General features: G+C 42.5%; 1 protein-coding gene and 1 pseudogene across 2 annotated transcripts in view; one reads left to right on the forward strand and one right to left on the reverse strand.

Moving 5' to 3' along the window:
- Positions 1-6,384: 6,384 nt before the first annotated feature.
- Positions 6,385-7,654, reverse strand: LOC149994464 (annexin A2 pseudogene; annotated as a pseudogene).
- A 9,837-nt stretch (positions 7,655-17,491) lies between these two features.
- Positions 17,492-26,155, forward strand: part of GARRE1 (granule associated Rac and RHOG effector 1) — a 77,629-nt gene continuing 68,965 nt past the window's right edge. For both annotated transcript variants that reach the window (XM_090259910.1, XM_090259912.1), the window contains exon 1: positions 17,492-17,536. The gene's annotated coding sequence lies outside the window, so the exon portion shown is untranslated. The remainder of the gene's footprint in view (positions 17,537-26,155) is intronic.

The raw sequence follows: 26,155 nt of genomic DNA on the forward strand, positions 1-26,155 counted from the left end.
TTAATTTAAGTCCCTTGGAAGGTTTTTTTTTTTTTTAATCCTCACCTAAAGAATTTGTTTTCTAAGAGAGGAAGGGAGGGAGAGAGGGAGAGAAACATCAGTTACCAGGGATCAAACACACAACCCTTTGGTGTACAACATGACCTCCAACCAACTGAGCCACCGGCCAGGGCCCTCAGAAAGGTTATAAAGAAAGGCAGCAGTCATGCTAACAGTCTTATTCTTTCCTACCTCTAGTATCCTGTTTTTAGTTTTGCTGATTTACTATGGAAAAGGGAAAACCATTTATTCAACAAATATTTGAGTCCTTACTGTGGAAGAGGTATAGCTCCAATTGCAGGGTAAGCAGTAGCAAAAAGAAACAAAACCCAGCCCTTATTAGAACTTGTATTTTGGAGGTAAAATATGTAATATTCTAAGATTATTAAGTGCTTGGAGAAAAAGCCAGTAAGGGGGGTGGGAATTGTTGCTTCCAATTTAAAATAGGTTAGGATATACTCTGATTTCTCTTCAGCAAGTATAAATCTTTTGCCTTTTAAAATAGGTTAGGGAAGCTGACGTTTGAGAAGTAACTCAAAAAGGTGATTGGTTATTCAAGCAAAAGAAATTGTGGCTGCAAAGATCCTGAAGCAGGAGTGAACCTAGTATAGCTGGAGTGGAGTGAGGGAGGTGTAGTAGAGTATGAGGTTAGAGAGGGGGCAGTGGGGGCAACTGTAATGATTGTCGTTTATTCTGAGGTAGAGGCAATTATAGGATCTTGAACAGAGGAGTGACAGTCCAACTTAATTTAAAAGAATCTCTGGCTGCTGTGTTGAGAATAAACTATATAGTAGAGCAAGAAGCAGGGAGGTCAGGAAGGAGGCCAGTGTGCTAATCCAGAGTGATTCACCCTGCTCCCTGGCAGTTGGAACTGGGCTTAGACTCCCAATACTGAATCTGTTGCAGAGGCCTTTGTGGTTGAGTCCTGTGGTATGGGGACCATTGTGGTATCCTCAGCAGATTGTTCCTCTGGCCAGGGTTTTAATGTATGCATTCACACCATTCAGAATTAAATAACAGGATACAGTCAAAAGTCTTCCTCTTCTCATTATCCCTCAGACTTACACATAGAATAGAGTGAGGTTGTTTCCGATTTTTGCTAGTACAAACAGTGCCATGATGAAGACCCTTCATGAATCATTTCACAAATGTGTGAATTTATCTGTAAAATAAATCCAGTAACTGAAAATTCTGGATAGCAGGAGACATAGCCTTTGTAATTCTAATAAATATTGCTATGTCTCTCTTAGAGATTATAGCAGTTTACACTTTAACCAGTTTTTGAGAGGGTGTCTGTTACCCCATATTCACCAATACGATGCTACCAAACTTTAGAAAATTTTTGCCAGTCTTATAACTGAAAAATGTTACCTCAGTACCCCATGCATTTCGCTTTGTGTGAGGTTGAACTTTTTTTCATAAGTTTAAGTTAGTACTTTTTGTGAATTGCATATAAATATTGTTTGATTATTTTTCTCCCTGGATGTTAGTTCTTATTTATAGGAGCTCTTTTTTTCATTAGGGAAAATTTTGGTTTTTTGTTTGTTTCACTGAATAATACCTGTATATAGTTACTGCAAATGAAACAAAATAGTGTACATTTAGCCTACTTTTCCTTAAAGGCAAATACTATTAACTGTTTTATCTGTATTCTAGAAAGTGTTACTCTCCAAATTGTGTGTGTGTGCGCGAGAAAGAGAGAGAGAGATACCCACATCCCACTTTTTACTAATATATCAGTAGGAAGAGCCTGTATAAACTTCTTTATTTTGTTTCTTTCACCTGTTTGTCAACTACAGGTCTCCTGATGCAAAGATACACTGTTTTAACCCACACACACAGACTCACACATCATTGCTCTCTATTTTATTAATATATTTACCATAATACGTGGTTACAGTTAATATGTATTACATATTACAGCTAAGTAAACATCATTATGAATGACCCAAGTAGTATAAACCCCACCTATATTTCCTTTCTTACAAAATGTTATTCTTCCTGCCATTAAAAATTGCCTTATTTACATGGTTGATTTTAAAAGCAGAAAACTAATAAACAGTATTCTGCTATGATTTCATAAGAATTCTTCAGCACAGAACCAAAGGGTATGCCTTCCCTACAGTTCTAATCATAAATACTATACCTTTAAAAAATATATACTATGATCCAAATTAAATGGATTGTCTTAGGTTCAAAATCATCTACACATTTTAATTTGTTTTGTAATTGGATCTTGTCCAATTTTTAAATTGTTTTTCTTTATATTTTTCCTTTTGTACTTTTAATATATGCACCAGAATATGTGGCCCATAATATGATGAGTAACTGTGAACCTGTCACTTAACCCAAAAACTATAGTGTTTCCAACAACCTGCATCTATGCATTACAGCTCCTGTATTCTGTTTCTGCCTCACCCAAAAGGAAACTGCTCTCCTGAATTTTGTATGTATTTTTATCTTGATTTTGGTTTTATTTACAAGATTTTTCCCTAGAATTTCTGATTGGCTCTTAACACATGCTTTCTCATGTGTTTTCTTCCTCCCCCTCTCCTCCTCCCCCTCCTCCTCCTCTCTCTGACTCTCTTTCACATCTCTATCTTTCATATTCTCTATTACTTGGAAGGTATTTCATTTTTCTTCAGTTCACCGGTTTTCTTAATCTAATTTAGACAATTTTTTCTTGGACCATTATTTTCTCTACAGTTTTTTGTTTGTTTTTCCTGGAGTTTCTGAATGTTCTTTTTTGCTTGTATTTGTTTCCTTTATCATATAATAAAGATTTACTAACCCTCAACCATGCTATTTATTTTATTTAGTCTGTGAAGCCTCCTTTATTCCCTAGTTATCCTATAACCTTCTGCCATCCTGCTAAAAGTCAAACATGTTGCTTTCAAAATCTTCAGCAAAGTTAGTATCCTGGGATTTCTCTTCATTGCTCTTAAGAGTCATAGTTGCCTGGATGCCATATTTTCCATTCCCTTGTTTCTAGACCCCTTCCTTAGTTCTAAGGGCCAGATAGTAAGGTTTCTGTTACATCTTCCTCTCCCTTTTAGTTAACAACCCTTTAAAAATATAAAAAGTATTCTTAATTGCTTATCCTTCATCTAACATACAGTGGTGCTAAAATCAATGCCAGTTTAATTCTTTAAAGATGATGGGTCACTCTCTTTCTCTCTCTCTCTCTCTCTCTCTCTCTCTCTCTCTCTCTCTCTCTCTCTCTCTCTCTCCCTCTCTCTCTCACCTTAGCACTGTCTTTTGTGTTAAAATTTTTTATTCTGATTTCTTTGGGTATGGGTCTTTATTTTATCCCAGTGTCATGCTGGGTAGTTCATAGACCCTTTGATTTGAAGATCTGTGTCTTTAGCTCATTCTTTTATTATTTCATAGGTAATTTCTTTGATACCATCCACCATGTCCTTTTACTCAAATATAAGAGCTGTTGGGTCCATCTTTTGTGTCTTACTTAGTTTTATCCTCATTTTCTGGTGGTTAATCTTGGTCTCCTAACTATCTTGGGCAAAATAGTTAGTTGCCTTAGAGCTCTGTATGTGGCCAGGATTTGTCATTGGCAGGGTTTGCTTTAAGGTAATAATCTTTATCCTTGAGATCTCTAAACTCCAGAGGGCTTTGTTTAAAGGTGCCAGTATTTCCAGATCTCACTGATACCTGCAGAGAAGAGTCTTCCTTTTACTTGTTTGTGTTTCCCAGGAGTGTGTTGCCTAATTATAGGTCATTCTAATTGCAGCAGTGAGAAACAGGATTGTTCATTGCTTGTGCAGACAGATCTTTAACATTAGTTTTCCTGTTTTCAAGCCTCCTCCTCAACTCTTGCCCTCTCTCATATCTGCTGCAGACTGAAGCACTTCCGAGTTCCAGGCAAGTGGCTCCTGCACACTAGCACTGCAGGCCTGTTGCAGGTGGCAGCACCCTCTGCTCTGCCCTGGACCACCGTTCTGCCATCTACTCTTATCGGTCTAGAAATTTGTTGGAAGTTACTTCACAGATTCCTCCCTGCCCAATTTTATTTATATTATAAATATCATTTTTCTCATTTATTGACATTTTAATGTAGCCTTTTAAAAAGGTAAACATTTGTAGTTGTTTACCATCTTAAAGCAGCTATCTGTTTGCTTCTAGTGTGAAGCACCTTCAATTCTTGCCTGTACTACTACCTCTTCATTGGTCACCCTCTATCTATACTGCACTCCTCCAAATCGTTTCCTATGCAGTAGTAGCTAGAATGAACCTTTGGGAACACAAATACGTCAAATTATATCACATGTCTTAAAGAAGACATCTAATATGGAGGCCTCAAGAGATAGTGTCCTACTGGAAGTTGTATCACTGCAACTGTGGTCTGATATGGATGTGATCATAATGTCAAAAAGCAAGACCTGTACTCAAAAAAGCCAGCCCCTGAACAGGGCCTCTTCTCTCCCCAAGACCTCAGCCCTGGTCTAGGCCTTTGAGTCACAGATCTAAAAATAAGTCACAGGGCTGTGAGCTAGCAGGGCAGCTGCACACCTCTGGTTCTGTGACTAGCTGCTACTTGCTCAGCACTGCCACTGCTCTGGACAGGCTAGAGATCCGGCTCTGCTTTTGACCTGGCCTCAGAGCTGCCCATAATCTGGTGCTGGGCTTCTCTCTAGGTATGAATGATCAGAACCCCACACTATTACCTGCAAGTGTTTAAAAGGGCTTCTTAATAAATCAAGAAATGCCAGGCCAACCCATACTTAGTATAACCTCTCCCTGGATGTATCTCTGAATCAGATGCCTCCCTGTGTCTCCATTCCAGACTCCGCGGTTTTCATCTTAGGTCATTACTTCTGCTCAAAGTATACCTAGTGTCTGGGCCAGCTTTTCTCTTCCAGCTACTACTTGGTTTAAATCTGGAAATTCTGGAGACTTCGGATTTCTATTGAAGTGAGATGGGACTGTCAGAACATAGCTGCCTTTTTCCAGAAGTGGAAAGGAGCTGTCAGACACGTTCATTTTTGCATTATGCCAACTTGAATTTACCTTCTTTCTAAAGGAGTTAGGAAGTATACGACCAAATATTAGCACAAGTAATGTCTGCCACAGCCAGATGACCTGGTAATGACAAGCGCACAGAGACTTGTGGAAAGCCTGGCAGTATGCCAACAATTGTTGGCATGATCGCCAGGGTGTCTCCTGGAGGAGGCTGACATCTTGTCACAGTTGATTTACCCATGCCACCAACATCAAATGAACAAACTGGTTGTGCACACAGTCTTCAGCCTTTCAAAAACAAAGATTAAAAAAACAGCAAAGTAGGTATAGATGAAAATTTCCCTAATTTAGTAAAGGATATTTACCCCCAACATGTACAGCCAACATGTATAATGGTGAAATATTACTCTTTCCTCTTGAGACTGGTGTGAAATCTACAAACTACTACAATTAATAAGTGAACTATCAACATATAAGAAAATCACATTTCTATGTACAAGCAAAATAATTGGAAAATGAAAAGTTAAAATACCATTTATAATAGTACCCTGCCAAAAATCGAAATACCTAGCAATCTAATGAAAGATATGCAAGACATCTACACTGAAAACTACAAAACATTTCTGAGTAAAAGCATGTCTTCAGAAACTTGGACTAGACAAAGAGGACACAAGAAGTGATAACAATGAAAGACAAAAGAAAATACTGATAAACTAGACTTCATTAAGACTAAAAATTTGTTGATCAACATACATCAAAAGCCCTGACCATGGCTCAGTGAGTTGGGCATCGTCCCACAAACCAAAAGGTTGCTGGTTTGATTCCCAATCAGAGCACATTCCTGGGTTGCAGGATAGGGACCCAGTTGAGGTTGTGCAAGTGGCAACCAATGGATATTTTCCTCTCTTCCCTTCCCCTCTATAGATAGATTAGATAGGCAGAAAGATAGACATCAAGAGAGTGAAAATGAGCCACAACCTGGGAGAAAACGAGCTCATAATTCAGAATATATAGAAAATAAAAATCAGTTTTTTCAAGAAAAAGAACAATTTTTAAAAACCTTTAACATAATAGAGGAAGATATTCGAGTATAATAAACATGAAAAGTTCTTGACATTTTGTCATCAAAGAAATACAAATTAAAAGCACAAAGATACCATTCTACCCCGAGAGCAATGACTGAAACAAGACCATAGTGTCAAGTGTTGCTGAGGAAGTGGAAGAACTGGGACTTAATATTGATTTGTTGTTCCACTTATTTATACATTCATTAGTTGATTTTTTTTTATTTTTATTGGTTCTAAAGTAAAAATTTAGTTTATTAATTTGTTTACGACACAGTACACAAGAGGCAAAGTGTTTCACATCATAGATCTCACTTCCAATTCCTTGGAATGTTCATTTCTTTGGCTAAAAGGAGAGACTAGACGGGAAAGCCAGGCAACACTTGGGCAACTGAAATAAGGTCAGGGCAGGGGCAATGCTGACACCTTCCTCACGGGGATGGGCAAAGGTGGCTATTAGTTGCAAGGTGATTTTCTAGAATCATTAGCTGGAAGCACAGGAGCACCTCTCCTGGACGCTTGAGCCGCCTTGGCCTCAGTCATCCCCACCACACAGGTATAGCAGCGCTTTCTGGTAGTCACCCTTCGTGTCTTGCTGGATGTAATAGTACAGGGACTTGCCGTACTTTTTCTTGAATTCAGACCTGATTTTCAACATGTCCACTTCACTGCGGGAGATCATGATTCTGATCAAGACCTTGTCGCGTGTCCCCTTGCCCTTCATGGAGTCATACAGTCGGTCAGCAAAATACAGAGGCTTGTTCTGGATGCACTGGACCAGGTTCAGGAAAGCATTTTCCAGGTCTCCCTTGACTTCCTTCTTGATGCTCTCCAGCATGTCATAAGGGCTATAGCTCTTGTACCTTTCAAATACTTTCTGGAGGTGACACACGCTCCGCTCAGTCATGATGCTGATCCACTTGGGAACATCAGTTCCTTTCCTCTTCACTCCAGCATCATAGAGATCCCGGGCATCTTGGTCAATCAGCTCATAGTCAATGACAGAGCCATCTTCTGCTCTTCTACCCTTTGCAAGGGCAACCATCAGCTTGCGGAAGTCACCAGATGTGTCAGGAATAATGTCCTTCTCCAGGTCAGTCTTGTACATCTCCTTGTAGACTCTGTTAATTTCCTGCAGCTCCTGGTTGGTCCTGGAGCAGATGATCTCGATGAGAGAGTCCTCATCAGTCCCCAGCCCCTTCATGGAGGCCTTCAGTTCGCTAGCGTCATACCGAGCAGGTATTTTCAACAGGCCCAGAATCACTGTCTCCAGGTGGCCGGACAAGGCTGACTTCAGTGCTGACGCAAGATCCTTTTTGGTCCTTCTCTGGTAGGTGAAGGCGATATCCTGCCTCTGCTCATTGCTGCGGTTGGTCAGAATGTTGACGATGGTGACCTCATCCACACCTTTGGTCTTGATGGCTGTTTCGATGTTCAAAGCATCCCGCTCAGCATCAAAGTTGGTGTAGGCTTTGACTGACCCGTATGCATTTGGGGGTGTCGAGTGATCACCCTCCAAGCTGAGCTTGCACAGAATTTCATGAACAGTAGACATTTTGAAAGAAGCTGGGCCAGGCGCTCAGAACCGCGAGAGTCCCCTGATGCAGAACCCATTAGTTGATTCTTGAATGTGCCCTGACATGGAACCAAACCTACCACCTTGGTGAATGAGGATGGTTCTCTAACCAACTGAGCCATTTGGCCAGGGCAGAGCTGGGACTTACTTTAATGGTGGGAGTGTAGATAGGTACAGTTACTTTGGGAAACTAATGGGCAATATCTACTAAAGCTAAATACATTTATGACCCAGCAGTTTCCTTGTTGGGTATATGTCCAATAGAAGTGATTGGCTTATGTCCACCAAAAGACTTGTACAAAAACGTTCATAGTAGTCATAATAGCCCAAACTTGGAAATAATTTGAATGTCCAATAACAGTAGAATGAATCAATACTGGTATATTTATCAGTGGAACACCAGTGAGGAGGGAAGGAGCTTGTTCCACACAACATAAGTGAATCTCAGACATGATGACTGGAAGAAGCCAGACCCCCAAAAAAGTACATACTGTATGATTCCATTTACATGAAACACACTGGCAAAACTAACCTATGGCAATAGAGATGAAATAGTAATCATCTTCAGGGGAGGAGGGTCTGCTAAAGTATTTTCTATCTTTATTGGGATGGTGGGTATAGTATGTATGTATACATAACATTTCAACTGTATACATAAAATTTGTGTATGCAAATTAAATGTCAATATAAAAGATACATGGAGGCGGGGCCTTGATTCTCTCCATTGCTCTGCCCCTCTGCCTTGCTAACTCCCTGTGCTTCTGCCTCCTGACTTCAGTTCTATAAAAACACAAATATTTACATCAGAGTCTTCAGTGATTTTGTTTCTCTTACAAAAGGAGTTTCATCCTTCCCATCCTGCCTTGTAAGATCTATTCTCCAAGGAGCTCTCCCTGGCCTCCCTCACTGCCTAAAGTGAGCCAACTCCCTTCTTGCTTCAGGGCTTTTGCACAAGCAGTTTCACCCACAGGTCTCCTTCCCAACTACATAACTGCTGCTCATTCTACAAATGTTAATTTAATCATTCCCTTTTCAGGGATGCCTTCCAGAATGCTGTGAGTTCTTACAGGAGTCTAGCACTGTTACTTCTTCACTAAACATGTCCTAATTGTGCTTGCATGTTTATGTTACAATTATCTTTTTAAAAATTATTATTTGTTTAAATCTGTGCCCCACCAAGTGAGTTTAAGGATCACTTTTGTCTTATCCATTGCTTAATCCCTAGTACCTGGCACAGTGCCTTGCGCATAGTAGGTGCTCAGAAAGTCACTTAGTGAATGCTTGCTGTTAGCTATATGCAACACCAGGTGCTGGAGATAGAGTTGAGTATGGGATCGTTATCATCCAAGCTCACAGTCCAGAAGGGGCAAAATATTTTTGTGAGAGACCTACTATGACTGGGAAAGTATAGAGCTGGGGATTTCAGAGAAGACTTACTGAAGGAGGAGTCTCATGAGGTCTGTTTTCGAACAACTTAAAGAGCCCCCCAAACTACAGAGAACAGAGGAGATTGGGGTTGAGGGACTGGGTGAAAAAAGGTGAAGGGATTGAGAAGTACAGATTGGTAGTTACAAAATAGTCATGGGGATGTAAATGAAAGCAGAGGAAATATAAAATAATATTGTAATCACAATGTATGGTACCAGGTGGGTACTAGAAATATCGGAGTGGGGGGGCAATTTGTAAAATATATGATTGTCCAACCACTATGCTGTGCACCTAAAACTAATAGAAAATAATATTAAATGTAAACCGTAATTGAAAAAATATAATGTTAAAAACACCTCCAAGCCAGAGGCCCGTTCTGTGACAGTTTTGGGACTTGTTCTCCTGGACCTGCCTGTGACTGTGCCTGTGCAGACACAAACAGCTTGACTTGCTAATTTTATGAGATCACAGGATTTTTGAGAAGTAATCTCATATCTTCTTACTGAGCTGATAGGCTTTATGTGAGGTGATTTTTTTTTTAATTTTTTTTTCCTGGAGCAAGTACTCAACTTTATTTCTGCCTCCCCAAACATCTGAGGTGCCTGGCCACACTGGAACAGTGTTCTCTCCCACCCCAGGTCACAGAACAGTGCCACCAGGGGGAGGTGATGTTTTACATTCAGAGTTTCTCCATATATTTTTAAGGCCACCTGGCTCCCTGTCAGTAAATCTAGTCTTCCTGGTGTGTTTTTGTTGTTGTTGTTGTTGTTGTTGTTGTTGTTGTTTAGTATATTTTATTATGTTATTACAGTTGTCCTAATTTCTTTCCCTTTGCTCCCCTCTTGCCAGTACCCCACTTCCCTCCAGCAATCCCACCCCCTTTAGTTCATGTCCATGACTCATGCATATAAGTTCTTTGGCTTCACCATTTCCTATATTATTCTTAACTTTCCTGTCTTTTTTTAATTACCAACCAATTATGCTTAGTCCCTGCACCATTTCCCCATTTCTCCCCCACCCCCCTCCCAGCTGATAACCCTCCAAATGATCTCCATACTTATGATTCTGTTCCTGGTCTGGTTTGCTTAGTTTGTTTTTGTTTTTATTTTTTAGATTCACTTGTTGATGGTTGTGGGTTTTTTGTCATTTTAGTGTTCATAGTTTTGATTTTCTTTTTCTTAAATAAGTCCCTTTAACATTTCTTATAATAATGGGTTGGTAATGATGAACTCCTTTAGCTTTACCTTGTCTGGGAAGCACTTTCTCTGCCCTTCCATTCTAAATGATAGCTTTGCTGGGTAGAGTAGCCTTGGTTGTAGGTCCTTGCTTTTCATCACATTGACTACTTTTTGCCAGTCCCTTCTTGCCTGTAAAGTTTCTTTTGAGAAATCAGCTGATAGTCTTATAGGCACCCCTTTGTAGGTAACTCTCTTCTTTTCTCTTGATGCTTTTAAGATTCTCTCCTTATCTTTAACCTTTGGATTTTAATTATGCTGTGTCTTGGTGTAGTCCTCCTTGGCTCTAGCTTGTTTGGGACTCTGTGCTTCCTGGACTTGTACGTCTATTCCCTTCACCAAAATTGGGAAGTTTTCCTTCATTATTTTTTCACATAAGCTTTCGATTTCTTGCTCTTCCTCTTCTCCTTCTGGCACCCCTGTGTTTCGGATATTGGCACGTTTAAAGTTGTTCCAGAGGTTCCTAAGCTTCTCCTCATTTTTTTCAATTCTTGTCTCCTCATTCTGTTCCGATTGACTGTTTTTCTTCTTCCTTATATCCCAAATCATTGATTTGAACCCTAGTGTCTTTCCCTTCACGATTGGTTTTGTGTGGATTTTCCTTAGTTTTATTTAGCATAGCCTTCACTTCTTCCCTTATGTGTCTGCCATAGTTAAGCATATCTGTCAAGTCTGTGGGCATCTTTATCACCAGTGTTTTGAACTCTTCGTATGTTAGGTTGGTTATCTCCTCGTCACTCAGTTCTCCCACTGGAACCTTGATTTGTTCCCTCTTTTGGGCCATACTTCTCTGTCTCTTCATCTTAACAGGCTCCTGTGTTTGTTTGCCTCTGTGTCTTAGGTAGAGCTGTCCCACTTGTTACGTTGTAAGGTGCAGAGCCTTAGGTATTCCTCAGAACAGGGCAACCCATTTCACCACATTGTTGTGCTGTGTGGGGGTGAGGAGTCAGAGGGAACAATGCCACTTGTTTAGCACTCGCCCCTTTTCCAGGCACTTCTCCCACTTCTGTATGGGACTGGCGCCTCTCTACCTGTTTCCCTGGCAATTGTTCCCAGAGTGGGTGTGTTTTCAGACGTTCTAGGACCATGGGGGCCCTTAAACAAGCAGACTCTGCTGAGAGACCAGCAGTTTCTGCCTCTGCCCCAACCCGCACTGGTTTGCACAGTCAGAAGCAATGAGGCTTTATTTTCCCCAGCGCTGTGACAGTGAGCTGCGTGGTCTGGTCTGGTGCTGGGAGCACTCCCCAGGTGTCTCTCTTGACTTTTATAAATGTTTGACTGCACTTTCAACTGGCTGCTGCTGCCGCCGCTGCTGCCACCACCACCCCGCGTCCTCTCCGCCCTGACTCCGCCTCTCCTACCTGTCTGGATGAGTATTTCTTATTTATATCTTTATTGGACTTCCATGCAGCTCAATTTTCTGGAACTTCTGATTGTCTCTAGTTTTGAGGTAGTTGTATTCCTTCTTAGTTGTGGAGGGAGATGCAGCGTGTCCTTCTAGACCTCCATGTTGGCCGAAAGTCCCCTCCTTGGTGATTCTTGTAAGTGTTGGCTGGTAGGAAGCTCAGAGCTAAGGCAAGTCAAAGGTGGCTTTTAGTTTTCTCTGCTTCCTATTCTCATTTTTAGAATTGGATAGTGTTGCACAGTATAGTGATCATGGTTCATTATTTTGCACTTTAACAGCAATGTTTCATGGTAGTGAAACCATTGTTGGTTAAAAGCCAAATTTTAGTTTATTTCTAGTAACCTGGCTTTAAAATGTTATTTAGTTCTGCCGAGCTTTGCCCCTACATGGAAGGTATGAGTATTTGGCAGCTCTGAGGGTTAGGTTTAAGTTTAGGCACAACATTGGAGGGCAATGAGAAGGCTAGAGGTCTGGGCCCTGAGCCCATCTTTCTTAGTGTAGTGAGTCAGGGGAGAAACTCCTTTCACCATTCACCACTCACTCACACACTGCTCTCTGACCTAGCTGGAACACACGGTTCCCTGAATTCCACATGGGAGGCAGCCAGCTGTTTTATGAAGGGGGAGTCTATTGTGTGTGGTTCTGCCATCCGAAACCTACATCAAACATGAGTTGAGTATCACAGATCTCTTTGGAGGGAGTCCAGGCTCTGACCAGTCCCCAAGGTTGCACATCATCAACCAATGCCACTAGAAACTCAGCTTGTGGCAGCTTTTACTCTTCCTGCTTGCTAGTAATTGAAGACCCAGTTGGGATGCTAACTATAACTAGGGGCAAATACATGTAAAAACCTCTGATTGGAGCCATATAGCAACTTGAGAGTTGTTGGGTTGGAGGACTCTGGCACTATGTGTTGAAGAAATGAAGACCCAGCCCCTGAGGCCCTCCTTTCCACTGTACCCAGAGGGAGCAGGCAAGTAGCAGGGTAGCAGTCTGTAAGTCATTCGCAGGCATCAGGACTGCAGCCAAGGACGGCCACAGTGCTTTTTTGTTGTTGTTAGGGCTAAAAAATCCCCTCTTGTTCCCGTGACAAGGTGTTGGAGTCATTACATTTTGATAACCAAAAGGAGAGTTGGCCCACATTCAGGAAAGAGGACAGGGTTCTAATTTCTTCAACCAGATGACTTGAGATGATTTCTCATGCCCCTTAATTTTGGCCCCTGGAGGGTTTGCAAATCTGAGGGATTGATCATGAATTTAATTGTTCAGAACTCCAACAAGTGTTTAAGTCTTAACTCTTGACAAAATTTACTCTGCAAGCTATCCTTTCACAATTCTTGGGAGACACGTCTTGCTGGACCAAGACCACAGTATAGACACTCTGAGCTAGGGTGGTGCCTGTGGCCACATCCACATACTTGAACCTGAGGAGTGCAGGATTTGGCTCTGTTGGCTGTGAAATAGACTGGAGCTGCCCTGGCTTTCAAGGTAGCTTGACCTCAAGGTCACAGGCCCCAACACAAGAACTTTGTCTGGTTTCCTCCCCAGCACACCTTTCTTTCCTTTTCTGGTCATAATCCCTTGGACCCCCGACAGTCTAGGGGGCCTGGAAAATATCCCTCTCCACTGTGTAGACCTTCATAGCAGATAAGTGGTGGCTGTAGCCTCCAAGGTGGTCCCTAGTCCATCCAACAGCTCCCTGTGCATCAAGATACCTCTGCTTCATCTAGCTCCGGAGAGCCCTCTGGGAGTCCCTCAACAGCTCCTCCTGCCTGTATCTTATGTGTTTCCTAAGGCAATACCAGGCATCCTGTCCTGGTTCCAGAAGAAGGGGCCTGACGTCCCGCAGTCCAGCCCACCATCAGGGATCTCCCAGGCCCCTGGCAAGCCCCAAACCTTCAAAATGATCAAAGACAACGTGGGATCTTAGAAGGAGGTGTGAGACAGAAGCTGATGGTTCTGCCTGACAAGGTCCTCTTGGCCACAGCACAGCCATTTCCAGCCAATAGAGGGTGAAATGGAGAAAGGATAACAGGATGCTCAAATGGTTACATTCAGGGGAGAGAGATGGGTAGGGCGTGTCTTCCTCAGGGAGGCAATCTGGAGAACAGGGAAGAAGTTTCCTCTTCAGCACATGACCCACACCGCCCTCACCCCCTTTCCTGCCTGAGCCATACCACCCGAGCTAGACTGGACTGGCCTCATCCCAGCTTCTTCATACTCAGCGGACAGCCAGCTACTCTGTATGCAGAATGTCTGGCCAACCCTCTCCAGACTTTCTCCCAAAGCCTGTTGATTCTGGAATGGAGTTACTGTTTCTGGGGCTCACAGCCCATCTTGCAGCTTCTGCACCCTGCCCAAGGGAGACCAATAAGGTAAAGTAGAAAAGTTATTCTCTCCAAACTCAAGTTCATTGCTCCTTTCCATCTCCACTTGACTGTAAAAATTCCTTCCCTGAAAGCTCTCCTTTCAGACAGGCCCACTAAAGACTAACATGTAAGAGCCCAGCCTAGAAGCCCTGGCTTTTACATCCATGAAGACTGCATAAACCAACAGTAAGAACTTTGCTTGCTTAAGAAAATCATTCTCTAATCCCTTATGAGCCCCTCTAGGCAGGATGTTTGTATTCTGCAGCTCTTCTGACGTTGGGAATGTGAAGCCCTCATAAAAGCTAGCTGTAGCAAATCTGCTTTTATTTTCTCAGTAAGAGAAGACATCTCACACCAAGGTCAAGGTGCACCTCTGGCCCATCTCACTAATGCAGGACTCTTCTGTCTCTGAGGAGCTCTTGAAACTTTATTCTGCTCTCTTCTCATGGGCAGGGACCACCAAGACTCTCATCCTTTCCACAAGATCTGGCTCCAACTCTGCCTCTAACCAGATACACAAGGTGCCGAGTGAATTCAAGGAAAGACCCTATTCTTTGGCCTGGCCCTTCTTGGTGTCCTAAGTGGTACACTGAAGTGTTGATCTGGTGACCTCTAGGGTATCATCTCATCCCTGTATGCATGTTGAAGCTTCAATCATAGACCTCTCTGCAGAGCTGGAGGATCACAACTTGTCCCTGAAGAGGGGGGCTCCAGGAGTGCCCAGCCTCCATTTCTAGACCCTGTGGGTTCCATTCTTTTCTTGGCACTCTGGTGCAAGAGAGCTTGAAATAGAGTTGACATGAAATGACAAATAACTCCAACCTGTATTGTGGGTACATGGGTATTTTTTCCTCCTCCTCTATATGAATGTGTGTTTGATAAATGAATAGGTAAAATAACTATAGGTGTGCTCACAAAGAAGACATGATATACCCGCAATACAGAATGTCCTCAGGTAAGCTTGAGAGGTCAGAGCTTCAAAGAGGCCACCCATGGTTGACATCATAATGGGCTCAAATAAAAACTGTACATATGGCTGAATGGGTCTCCAGAATCCCCTGGCTCTGGATTGAAGTCTAGAGAAGGGGCCTAGGTGGTGCCAGGCATGAGTGGTTTCTAGCATGTTACTCTGCAATCGTGACATTTGCAGTGAAGTGAGCAGCAGTGATTGGGCATGTGGATCAGAGCCTGCCACATGGGGAAGGAACCTCTTTAAAGTCCCATCCAGTGTTTAGCATGTGCCTCTAGGTATGGACACTGGAGGCTTCTGGGGCCTGGAGTAGGAGCTAGGAGGACCTCCAAATAGACAAGATTGTCCTGAGACTGCAGGAGCCAGAGTTGGCCCATTCAGAAGCCAGCCAACATCATCTCTAGTCCCTGTCCCAGCCTACATAAGATGACACTAGCACCTAGGAACACTTCCTACAACCCCGCTGTTCTCTTTCACCCCACATCCCACCTCCCATAGCTTTGGTTCCATGGCCCATCACATCAATAACAGTCTTCCCCTCTCTCTGGTGATTCCTCAGGTGAATCCTTGCTCCGCCTTCTTCACTTTTACCTGAAAGTTGCTGGGGCAAGCCATTTAATCAGAAAGAAGGTTCTATTCTGAATTAATGGTTATCAACCTGAAATCAATTTTTAGTACAATTTAGAAATTCTAACGCATTTCTCTTATCAGGTTACCTTTCTGCTAAATTTTAGACCATTTCCACTCTCCTCACACCTCTGTCCCCAAGTTTCCCTCACTCTTTGCTGCAGCTGAAGGTAAACCCATTGTCAACTAGTATAGATCCCCCTCCAGCCTATTCAAAAACTCACAAGATGAACCAGATCATCTCTCCCTGTACACGTCCAACTCCAGAACTTTTTCATCTTCCTACCTGAAACTCTGTACCCATTAAATACAAACTCCCTATGCCCCTCTGCCCTGGCAACTAACATTCTACTTTGTCTTTGTGAACTTGACTATTCCATGTATCTCAAATAAATGGAATTATAGAATATTTGTTTTATGTGACTAGATTTTTCACTTGTTTATGTCTTTACAGTTTATTCTTTTGTAGCATATGTCAGAATGTCCTTTATTAAAAATATTTGGTATTAAAGAATGTTTCATTTTTAAAAATATTTATTTTTAGGGAGAGGGGAAGGGAGGGAGAAAGAGAAACATCAATGTGGTGATTGCCTCTCGTGCACCCATGTGCCCTGACTGGGAATTGAACTGGTGACCCTTTACTTTGAAGGCTGGCGCTCAATCCACTGAGCCACACCAGCCAAGGCAGAATGTCCTTTTTTAAGGCTAAATAATATTCCACTGTGTGGATATACCGCTCTTTATCCATTTGTCCATTGGTGGACACTTGGTTGCTTCTACCTTTATATTATGAATAATGCTCTTAACATAGGCATACAAATCTACATCCACTCTTGCCTCCCATAATATAGCCAAAGTAATCCCTTTAAATCGACAGGTATGGTAAAATCACCCCTTGCTTAAAGCTCTGATTTTTAATGCTCTTAGGTAAGCTTTCACCACCGTAGTTTTACTTGTTTATTTATTTATTGCTGGATTGATTGATTGAGAGCAGAAGGGAGGGAGAAAGAAGGAGAGAAACATCCATGTGTGAGAGAAATTTATTGGTTGCCTCTCATATGCACCTTGACCAAACCCACAACCCAGGCATGTGCCGACAGGGATTCAAACCAGCGACCTTTTGCTTTGCGGGATGATGCCGAACCAACTGAGCCACACGATTTAGGGCACCACCCTAGTTTCTTGAACACAAAGCCCTTGAGGACACCTGTTGTTTCTTCTGCAGAAATGTCCTTTCCTCCCAGTTTCTCCAACTTTTCTTCCCCTCCTTTTCTCCTTCTCCTTTTTTCCTTTAGGACCTTAACTCCTGCTAATTTCCTGGGTGAAGAATTTCCTGATCACCCGCCTTTACTAGGTCAGGGGACGCTCACCCTCCCTCTTCCCCTCTCCCCTCCCACCACTTGTCACAACTGGCAATATATCATCACGCGTATTTGTGATAATTTTATTGTTTCTACCATCCGAGAATAAACCCATGAGGGTGAGGGCATTAACCGGCCCTACAGGTCCTGTCAGGGCCTGGCATCTAATAAGCGACCAATATTTCAGTAATCAGTTTCAATAATAAATCCGTGAAGATGCAGTTGACCCCTCCCGTCCGGAGGCCAAGACATTGGGCCTGGCTATCCTCATTCAGTGCGCGAGCTGTCCCACATGAAGGTCCTCAGTCCCTAGGGAAGGAGGTTAGGGACTGCCTCGGCCCGACTCACGGAAGGTGGGGTCTACTAGGAGCCGCTGGGTCTGCAGCCACACCGGCGTCCTCCGGGGGCGGAGACGGCCTCGACACGTCACTTCCGGTGTACACAGCCGGTCCGGGCGCTGCGCTGGAGGCCGGGGCGCGTCGCAGGTGAGGAGCGGGCGCGAGCGGGCACTGCCTGGCGCAGGCGAGATGGGTAGAGGATGGCCGGTGGCCGGTGGGTTGCGGGCGGGTCTGGAAGGTGGACGAACTCGGTGGAGCGCCGCTCTGCTGGGGGCCACAGGGCTCAGAGCCGTAGGCTTCCGCCCCTTGTCTGTCCGCTGTGGAGGACGCCGGGCTCTGGGGGCGCTGGCCGGGCGGACGGAAGCCCGAAGGGCCCTCCTGGCTTGTGCCTGGGCCCTGCCAGCGGCGGGGACCCCGAGGACCCGGGGCCGGGGGCGGGGCGAGGAGTTCCCACGGCCGGCGCGGAGGCCGGCTCCGGAATCCCTCGGAGTGGTCGGCGTAGGGACAGCGGCCTGTGGGAGGCCGGGGTCCACCGGGGCCGGCTGGGGACGTGGCCCTCACGCCGCCCTGCGGCTGAGCGGCCGGCTGCAAGCACCGTCCCCGCGGTGGGCCGCCGAAGAAGACGGTTTTCTGACGCTGCTCAGCACCCCCGGGAGGTTCCGCGGGGACCCCTGAAAGACCGGGGCTGAGGACGATGAAGGACTCGCGCGCGTGCGGCCAGTGCAGGGTCAGGGGTGTGTCTTCCTGCTCCGCTCGGAGCAAGGAAAGAAGCACGCCTGCTTGGCATGATAAGAATTTTGTTTATAGTCCTTACAAAATTTGCCACATAAACACTTAGCTTGGGGAGGGGGCAACTTAGAAATTTCTCGTTCCTGCCTCTTACCTCCATTATAAAAGCAATGCATTCTCTCCTCACATTAAAGACCACACAAAAAAGTGTTGTGATAATACTTTTAAAAAAGACAGTCATTCGCCAGCCTATCACTCAGTGATACCATTGCTAACGTTTTGGTGGTATCAATAAGTACAGGCCTGTATTACCATTTTTATGGACTTAATAAGTATACCGTTGTATATCAAAAACTTAACCAAGCCTTACCTACAGTTGAACATTTAGATTGTTTCCAATTTGTTACAATATAAACAGTTATGCCAAAAGGATTTGTCTGATTGTGGTAATAGGATAAATTTACAAATGAGGGGAAAGGTAACATTCATTTTTTAAAAATACTATTTTTTTTCACAGTGTTGACATGTTTAAAAAAATTCTTCATGCCAGTTTTAAATTCCATTGATGTTTACTTCTCGTTTCACAGGGAGTTTTTTTTGTTTTGTTTTTTTGTTTTTGTTGTTTTGTTTTTACATTTAGCTATTTAATCTACTTAAAATTTGGTTTTGGTTTAAGATATGGAATATTTTCCAAATGGGTTAGTTGTCCCAATTTTATTGAAAAGTTATAACTGCCACTTTATCATATTTTAGACCTAAAATTCTAAGTATGTGTTTGTAAAAGGATTACTTAACACATTTGATACTTAGATTTTGTGTATGCTGTTCTTTAAATTCTATTTACAGTATTTAAAGTCATGTTCCTTTTCAAATCCAGGGAACATTTCATGTTCGAGATTTTTTTTCCTTTTTAAAGTAAAAGGTTTAGTTTATTGCTGTTTCATTTGCTTTCTTGCTGACAAGATAACAAACCATATGAAGAGTTCAGGTTTGTTGTGGCAACTTTTCAGTCTGGTATTTGAGATTCTAATCTTCCTCTATTTTTGCACACGAGTTCGTAGGTTAAGCATTGGAGACCAAGATAGAAAAGCTCTCAGATTCCCTTGGCAAGCCTAGATTTTTCGATCTAAAATTATCTCTGGATTTTTGGAAGACAGCATGTTTTAAGCATCTTCTTCTAAAAAAATTTTGAACAAGTTGCACGTGATTCTGTTGAAAATTTTACTAAATGTTTATTCTGTTGAAAACCTGACATCTAAGTGAGTCTTCCAAGTCTGTAGGAAAATAATTGTATCTGAGAGTTAGGAGGCTGGGGCGTCAGATGGGTTGGATGTCCACTCTCTCCCTTTTCCTCCTGTGACTTTTTCTTAGTGGGAGATAATGACCTTCTTAGTAGACAGGGAATGTTAGCTTGAACAAGAAATTACTTCATTTTAGAATTACTGAAAAGACAGGTTGCCATTTTTTCTTAGTACAAATTCACAGAGAGCCTGAATGTGTCAAGGGTTGTGCTTCAGATATCTTCATCTCTACTGAAACTGCCCTCTTGATGGTTCCCTGATTGATAGATGCAGTGGCTGCTGCTTACTCATTTCCCTTGACCTTGTCCATAAATATTTGGCATGGTGAGCCATACTGTCTTGCTGTTGTGAGCCTCCTCTTGGTTGGCCTTCTTGACTTGGAGCTCTTGTGGTCATTTTCTTAACTTTGTGCCTGTGCTTTTTCACTTGTCTTTGCTGCTTCTCTTCTTCCTGCATGTGCCTGGGAGCATTTTCTAAGGCCTAGCTTTGTGTCTGTGTCCTTGTCCCCCAGTACATGCTCCTTCCCACTCATTTGTTATGTGACTTCTAGGTAGAGATGCACTTCACGCCCTCATCCTGCCTCCACTCAGTAACCCCAGGTCAGACTTTGCTGCAAGTGATTTCTTTATTTCCCTGTAACTGACCCTGGACATGTTCCTGAGGCCATACTTTCTCCAAGTGATGGAGCCCTTCACTGCTTCCCAAGGTGGCCTGTCTTTCATGACTCAGGCTCTTGTTAGCTGACATATCACATCTCTTCTTCCTTCCTGACTTGGGTTGTATTTGCCATATGCTTTCTGTCCCTACAAGTTGTTTTAAACTTTGTACCTTTGCTCAGGCACTTTAGACATAATCTGGTTCTGCCCTGGATAAGAAAGATGAAATCCAGTGAATTTAGTCTTGAATTTAGTTAGCTTATATTTATGAAGTTTTTGCAGTATAGGCCAGTTACTGTACTGGGAGATTGGAATACAGAGCTGCAAAGCCCAGTCTGGGGGGGAAAACCAAATAAGTGATTGCCATAAAGCGTTGCGTTTAGAGAAGCAGGAGACACATAAGCTCAACCAGGTTTTAGAGATCTTGCCTGTTTTGTTCACTGCTGTTATCTCCAGGGCCTAGAACATAATGTTCTGGGAATAATTATGTTTTTGTTAAATGAATGAATCAATGATCATTTAAGAATGAAATCAGAATAAATGCTATATAAAGCAGCTAACTATAGAAAAGATACAAGCCAAGAGACATTTTGTAAACGTAGTTTGGGGAATTTCAGAGAAAACTTTTAACTTCAACCAAAATGACCCAGTTATAACCCCAGGGAAGCATGACTGGAATGCTTTGTAGCCTGAATGCTTTAACTTAATTTTGTATCCTCAGAAGAAAGATTGCGGTTCTAGAAAGAAGGAATTGGGATGGTGTCTATGGAAACTGGGGTGGTGGGTCCAAGAAAGAGATTGGGTGTTGTGTCTGTAGCACTGTCTGGGTACTTTGAGCAGGGGAGCTGGGTGTAGTTCCCCAATGGGCCTCTGCACTACCAGATAGGTGCATCCCCCTTGATGCCTTTAGCCAAGAGAAACTTTACTTTGCTTCCATGCTCTAATACCCTTTGAGTAGAACGTGGCTTCACATGAAGATTTCCTGCAAAGGAGAGACTGTGAGTTATTGAGACCTTTGCATCCAGGTTGCTTTGGTCATATCCTGGGGATGCTGGCTAATCTCTGTTTCCCCCTCTGTAAAATGGGGATAATAGTGACACCTTCACCTTTCTGCCTTGGCACCTGTTAAATGCTCAATAAGTGGTCTCATTAGTATTTATAATGTAGTGACTGGCCTTCTGGATAATACATCAGTCATCTTTGAGCTTAGGTAGCTTGAATCAGTCCCGCTGAACCTGGGTTCACTGACAAAGCTGAGCACCAGAAGGTGGAAGTCATGACCGATAGGCTCCCAAACTGCTCATCCAGAGAATCCAGTGGCAGTTGTCAGGAAAGGCTTTCCTAGAGAAGGTTGTGCTTGACCTGGATACTGTGAGAACAAGTTAGTGAGTCCAGCATGACAGTAAGGGGAGAAAACTTAGGGTGATGACAGGTACAAAAGTGTAGATGGGAGCAAGCCTGAGGTATGTGACCTACAGTAGCTTTAAGGTAAAGAGAGGACAGGTATGAATGAAAGAGTAGAGGAAAATGAGATTGGAGAGGAAAGCGGGGCCAGCTCTTGAAGAAATAATAACTAACTTATTGGGCACTAACAATGTCTCAGTTGTGATATTACTCTCTAAGATTCACTGTGCTAGCCAGGTTTTGTGCTAAGTGCTTTGTGTGTATTACCTTGTTTAGTCTTCATAACAACTCTGGGATGTAGGTATTTGCTATTACTATTATAGGAGAAGTGACATATTGAATATTACCTGTCAGGTCTCTCTCGATTCAGCATGCACATTTCTTTTGTACATTTAAAAGCCTTTTGTGACTCCTATTATCTGATGAATCCCAAGCCCACCAAGACCCTTTGACTTCATGAAACCATCTTGGAGTAAAGTGTGAAAATATGTGCATCTTAAAATTGAATAAAGCAGCTGGGTGCAGATAGGCATCAAGCTCAGAGTAATACTATTCAATAAAAAAGGCAAGATGCAGAACAATATGTATGTGTGCCCATTTCTATTTTTTAAAAAAGGAAGAAAGCCCTGGCCCATGTGACTCAGTGGTTGGAGTGTCATCCCCTGGACCAAAAGATTGCAGGTTCGATTCCCAGTGAGGACACATACCTAGGTTGCAGGTTTGATCCCCAGTCAGGCTACATGGGAGAACACAAGCAGTCAAGGTTTCTTTCTCTCTCTCTCCCTCCCTCCCTACCTCTCTCTCTAAAAGCAATGAAAAAAAATGTCCTCAGGTGAGGGTAGAAAGAAAGAGAGAGGGGGAGAGAGAAAGAGAAAGAAAGAGACCTGAAATAGGTTTCTAAGTGCAAAAATTTCTGGAATAATATAAAAGAAACAGTGGTTGGCTTTGAGATGAGGCCTCAGAAATCTAGGCTGTTAGACTGACCTATCTTTTCTTGTATACTCTTGTAGTATGAATTTTTTCACTCTGTATGTGTGTTTAATTTCAATTAAAAGTTAATAAAAATAAAATTAAAAATGTCTGCTGTGTAGATGGGAGACATTTAGAGAAAGAATGTAGCCTAGAGGTTAAGAGCAAGGACTGTGTCCAGATTGCTTGGGTTTCAGTCCTGCCTCTGGCATTTACTAGTCACTAACCTCCAAGTTATAACCTTTATTTACCTCATTTGACCCTGTCTGAAAATGGGGAGGTAATAAATAGTACCTACCCACTGGGGTTATAGTGAGGGTTAAATGAGTTAATATTTGTGACGTCTTTAGAACAGTTCCTGATAGATGTGGGGTTTTTTGTTATTGGTGGTGCTGGTGCTGGTGTTCTGTGCACTGCAGTGAATGTGAAGATGGGTCCAGCCTCTGTCTCTGTGTGCTTACAATTCATTTGGAAAGGGAAGGCATACAAAGCTAAAAGGAGCAATGGCAGTGGAAGCTGCACAAACTCAGGAAAGGCTCCACAGTCACTGAAGGGGCCTAGGATGGTTTCAGTCAAACAGTGAATCTTAAATAGGGTAACTTCTAGAAAAAGTGAAAAGAGAAAAAAGGGCACAAAGGGACTTGTTCCAAAGCTGATGTGTGTTCCAGATGGACTGAGGTAGAGGAATGAGACTGGAAAGAGCCTCAAAGGAGACTGAAATTGGGATATGCTGTGCAACTGCCAGGTACCATTATATGGCAATTCTTCTTAGCACATACAAAATAATGATAAGATTTATAAATGATAAAATCTTGGGCTTGTGAAATGTGGTTTTTACCTTGATCTTTCAGATGGTAAGGGGTTTCTGTGTAATTTATTTAATGACCCCCTTAATGCAAGGCATTTGGGTTACTTGCAAGTTGATGCTTATAGACAGGGCTGCCAGTGAGCTTCCTGGATGCAGGCCCTATTTCCCAAGTCTGTTTCTAAGATTCATTCCTAGGCGTTATTGATTTTTTGTTTAAACCATTTTGACTATGTTCCTTATGTGTGGGCCACTGTCAGATATGTGCTTTTTAAATTGGTAGTTGAAAAGAATAATAATGGAAAAGTTTTTGAGTATGGAATGAAAGTTAAATATTACCTGAAAAAATTAATTTTTTATTAAAAATGATTTGAGGATTATGTGCTAGTGAGATGGTAATTATGATTGGGGAACCTCGGGATACTTGAGTCTTTCCCCACCCCACTCCCAGGTCCCAGAGGTGGATGTGTGTGCCTGAGAGCACAGGCAGAGGAAAGCTGGCCTGGCTCCTTGACTTGAGTACTTGCTGCAGGCTGTGGTAACCTAGGCTGGGAGAGGCAAAAGTGGTCCCTCACCAGCTCACAAGGACCTACCTATGCCACCCCTGGGTCTCAGTGTAGGAGAGAATACACACACCTCATCCTAGTACTTAAGTAACTTTGTAATTCCCCGTGATCCCTACCTCAGCAGTGTCCTTATTCTTCTAGCCCAGGCCTAAAAGAGGAGGGAGTAGAGCAGGGAAATGGGAGGAGCTGTGACCTCTTTCCTCTCTGGAGCGCACAGGGCAGCACTCCTTTTAGTTTGTTTCCAGGACTTTGGGATTTCAGGACAGAACTGCAGGAAGTTAAGTAATATTTTTGAAAGTTGTTATAACTAAGCAGTAGTTTGGAGCAAGAGGAGTTTGTTTGTGTTTGTTTGTTTGTTTTACTAATGGTCAGAAGGAAGAATTTCAGTAGAAGATAAAATGCTGCCCTCTGACTAGTTCCTGGCCCCTTCAGAGCAATAGCTTCCATTTACTGAGTGAGACTCAGGATATGCCAAGTGCTGTGCTTTATGGATTTAATCCTCAGCACAGTACTGAGGAAATTGAGGCACAAGAGTTCAAGTATCTTGCCTAAGGTCCTAGAGTTAATAAGTGCCATTATTCCACTGATATTTACTGAGAGAGGAATTCTTCTCTAGGTCAGTCTGACTCCCAAACCCATAACCATAACTACTGCACTTTGGCAGTGCCTGTTTCCATGAAATCTCTTTGTATTGGAGCATCTTACCTACAAGGTAAGAACATGAGCGTTTTCTGTTTTTTTCATCGTTAAGGATAGAAGTAAGCTCCTAGAGAGCAAGAATTGTGTGTCTCATTCACCATTGCATTCCCAGTGCCTGGAGCAGTGCCATGCACGTAGTAGGACCTTGGTAAATACTTAATTATGTGAAGGCTCATGGCCTAGATAAGTGACAGATCATGGAAGCCAGTCTGGTGAGCCACTGCAGGACTACTCTCTGAGGCTGTCATCCCTGCCTGTGGGAGTGGTGGGGAGGAGACTCCTCGAATGTCCTCATTGCTAAATATTTGACCTGCTGGAATGTTTGTGGGGAAGAATGGGCTCTCTAGCTGTTGCTGTGACTCTTGACTTGCTGCTGTTTTTCAGGGATGGGCAGGCTTGCTGGGTGTATAAAATTGGAGTCAGTGTTCCCAGCCTGGAGGAGGAATCTGTTACAATTACCCATTGATAAAATTTTTTAGGGGTGTCTAACTTTTCAGAAATGGTCCTGGATCTGAAGTGTACTTATTTAAAATTTATATAATTCCTCCATGTAGTAAGATAATTTCCAAACTACACTTTGATTTACCCATTTGTGTATATGCTTCTTGATAAATACTTGTTTTTCCCGTTTGAGGTTAATTTTGGGGTAGGTTTCACAGTGCAAATTGTTAAGAATGAGTAGCACTATAGAATTTTAAGTTTTCTTAAATAACATTTTCTTTTTAAAGATTTTATTTATTTATTTTTAGAGAGAGAGGAAGGGAGGGAGAAAGAGCGGGAGAGAAACATAATGTGTGGTTGCCTCTTGAATGCCCCCAACTGGGGACCTGGCCTGCAACCCAGGCATGTGCCCTGACTGGAAATTGACCGGCAAACCTTTAGTTCACAGGCTGGTGCTCAATCCACTGAGCCACACAAGCCAGGGCATTAAATAACTTTCTGATGTATACATTAGTTTTCACTAGTTCAGCTTGCTTTGACACATTTGGAAACTTTGGATAATAACTGGGCTAAAGCTAGCTTTAAACAAAGCTAAGTGGATTTTTCACACTGTAACAAAAATAAACTAGGTTTTTAATATATGTAGATTTTTTGGAATTTCTTTTTTAACAGATTGGGTTTGAAAAATTACATCATTGCTCTGTGGTTTTAAAAAATGATTTACTTTAAAGTTATTCTCATTCTTGATTTACACTTGAATTTCCATCAAGCAGCACAGTTTGTTGTTGGGAATGTTTTCATAGTGCTTGGGCGCATTTGATGTAAAAAATTTTAATGGTCCAAAGCCATTTTAGTTTATAGATAAAAACTTCATTTTACCTGAGAAAACTTTTTCAGAAGTTTAAGAGCCAGCTTTGTTGAACCTTTGGTGATGTGTAGTTGTTTATAGATAAATCTTGTCTTGGCAAGGCTTTGTCTCCCAATCCTCTCTTTTTGTCTTTTGAAGATTTCTGTTTAACAAAGATATTTTGCACTCAGTATTTCTCTAATAAAATTCTTTCAAAAGTTTTAATACTTGTTTTGTTTTAATGGCAGCAGACTTTGAGTGTTAGTCTTTTGACTTCATAAGAAGACTAAACTGAGTCTTTGGGATACAGTAAGTTGATTTATTACCATAAATCAGACAGATAGCTAGA

Source organism: Furipterus horrens, unplaced genomic scaffold (genome assembly GCF_987537825.1).
Source record: "Furipterus horrens unplaced genomic scaffold, mFurHor1.1.pri manual_scaffold_13, whole genome shotgun sequence".
Classification (NCBI taxonomy): Eukaryota; Metazoa; Chordata; class Mammalia; order Chiroptera; family Furipteridae; genus Furipterus; species Furipterus horrens.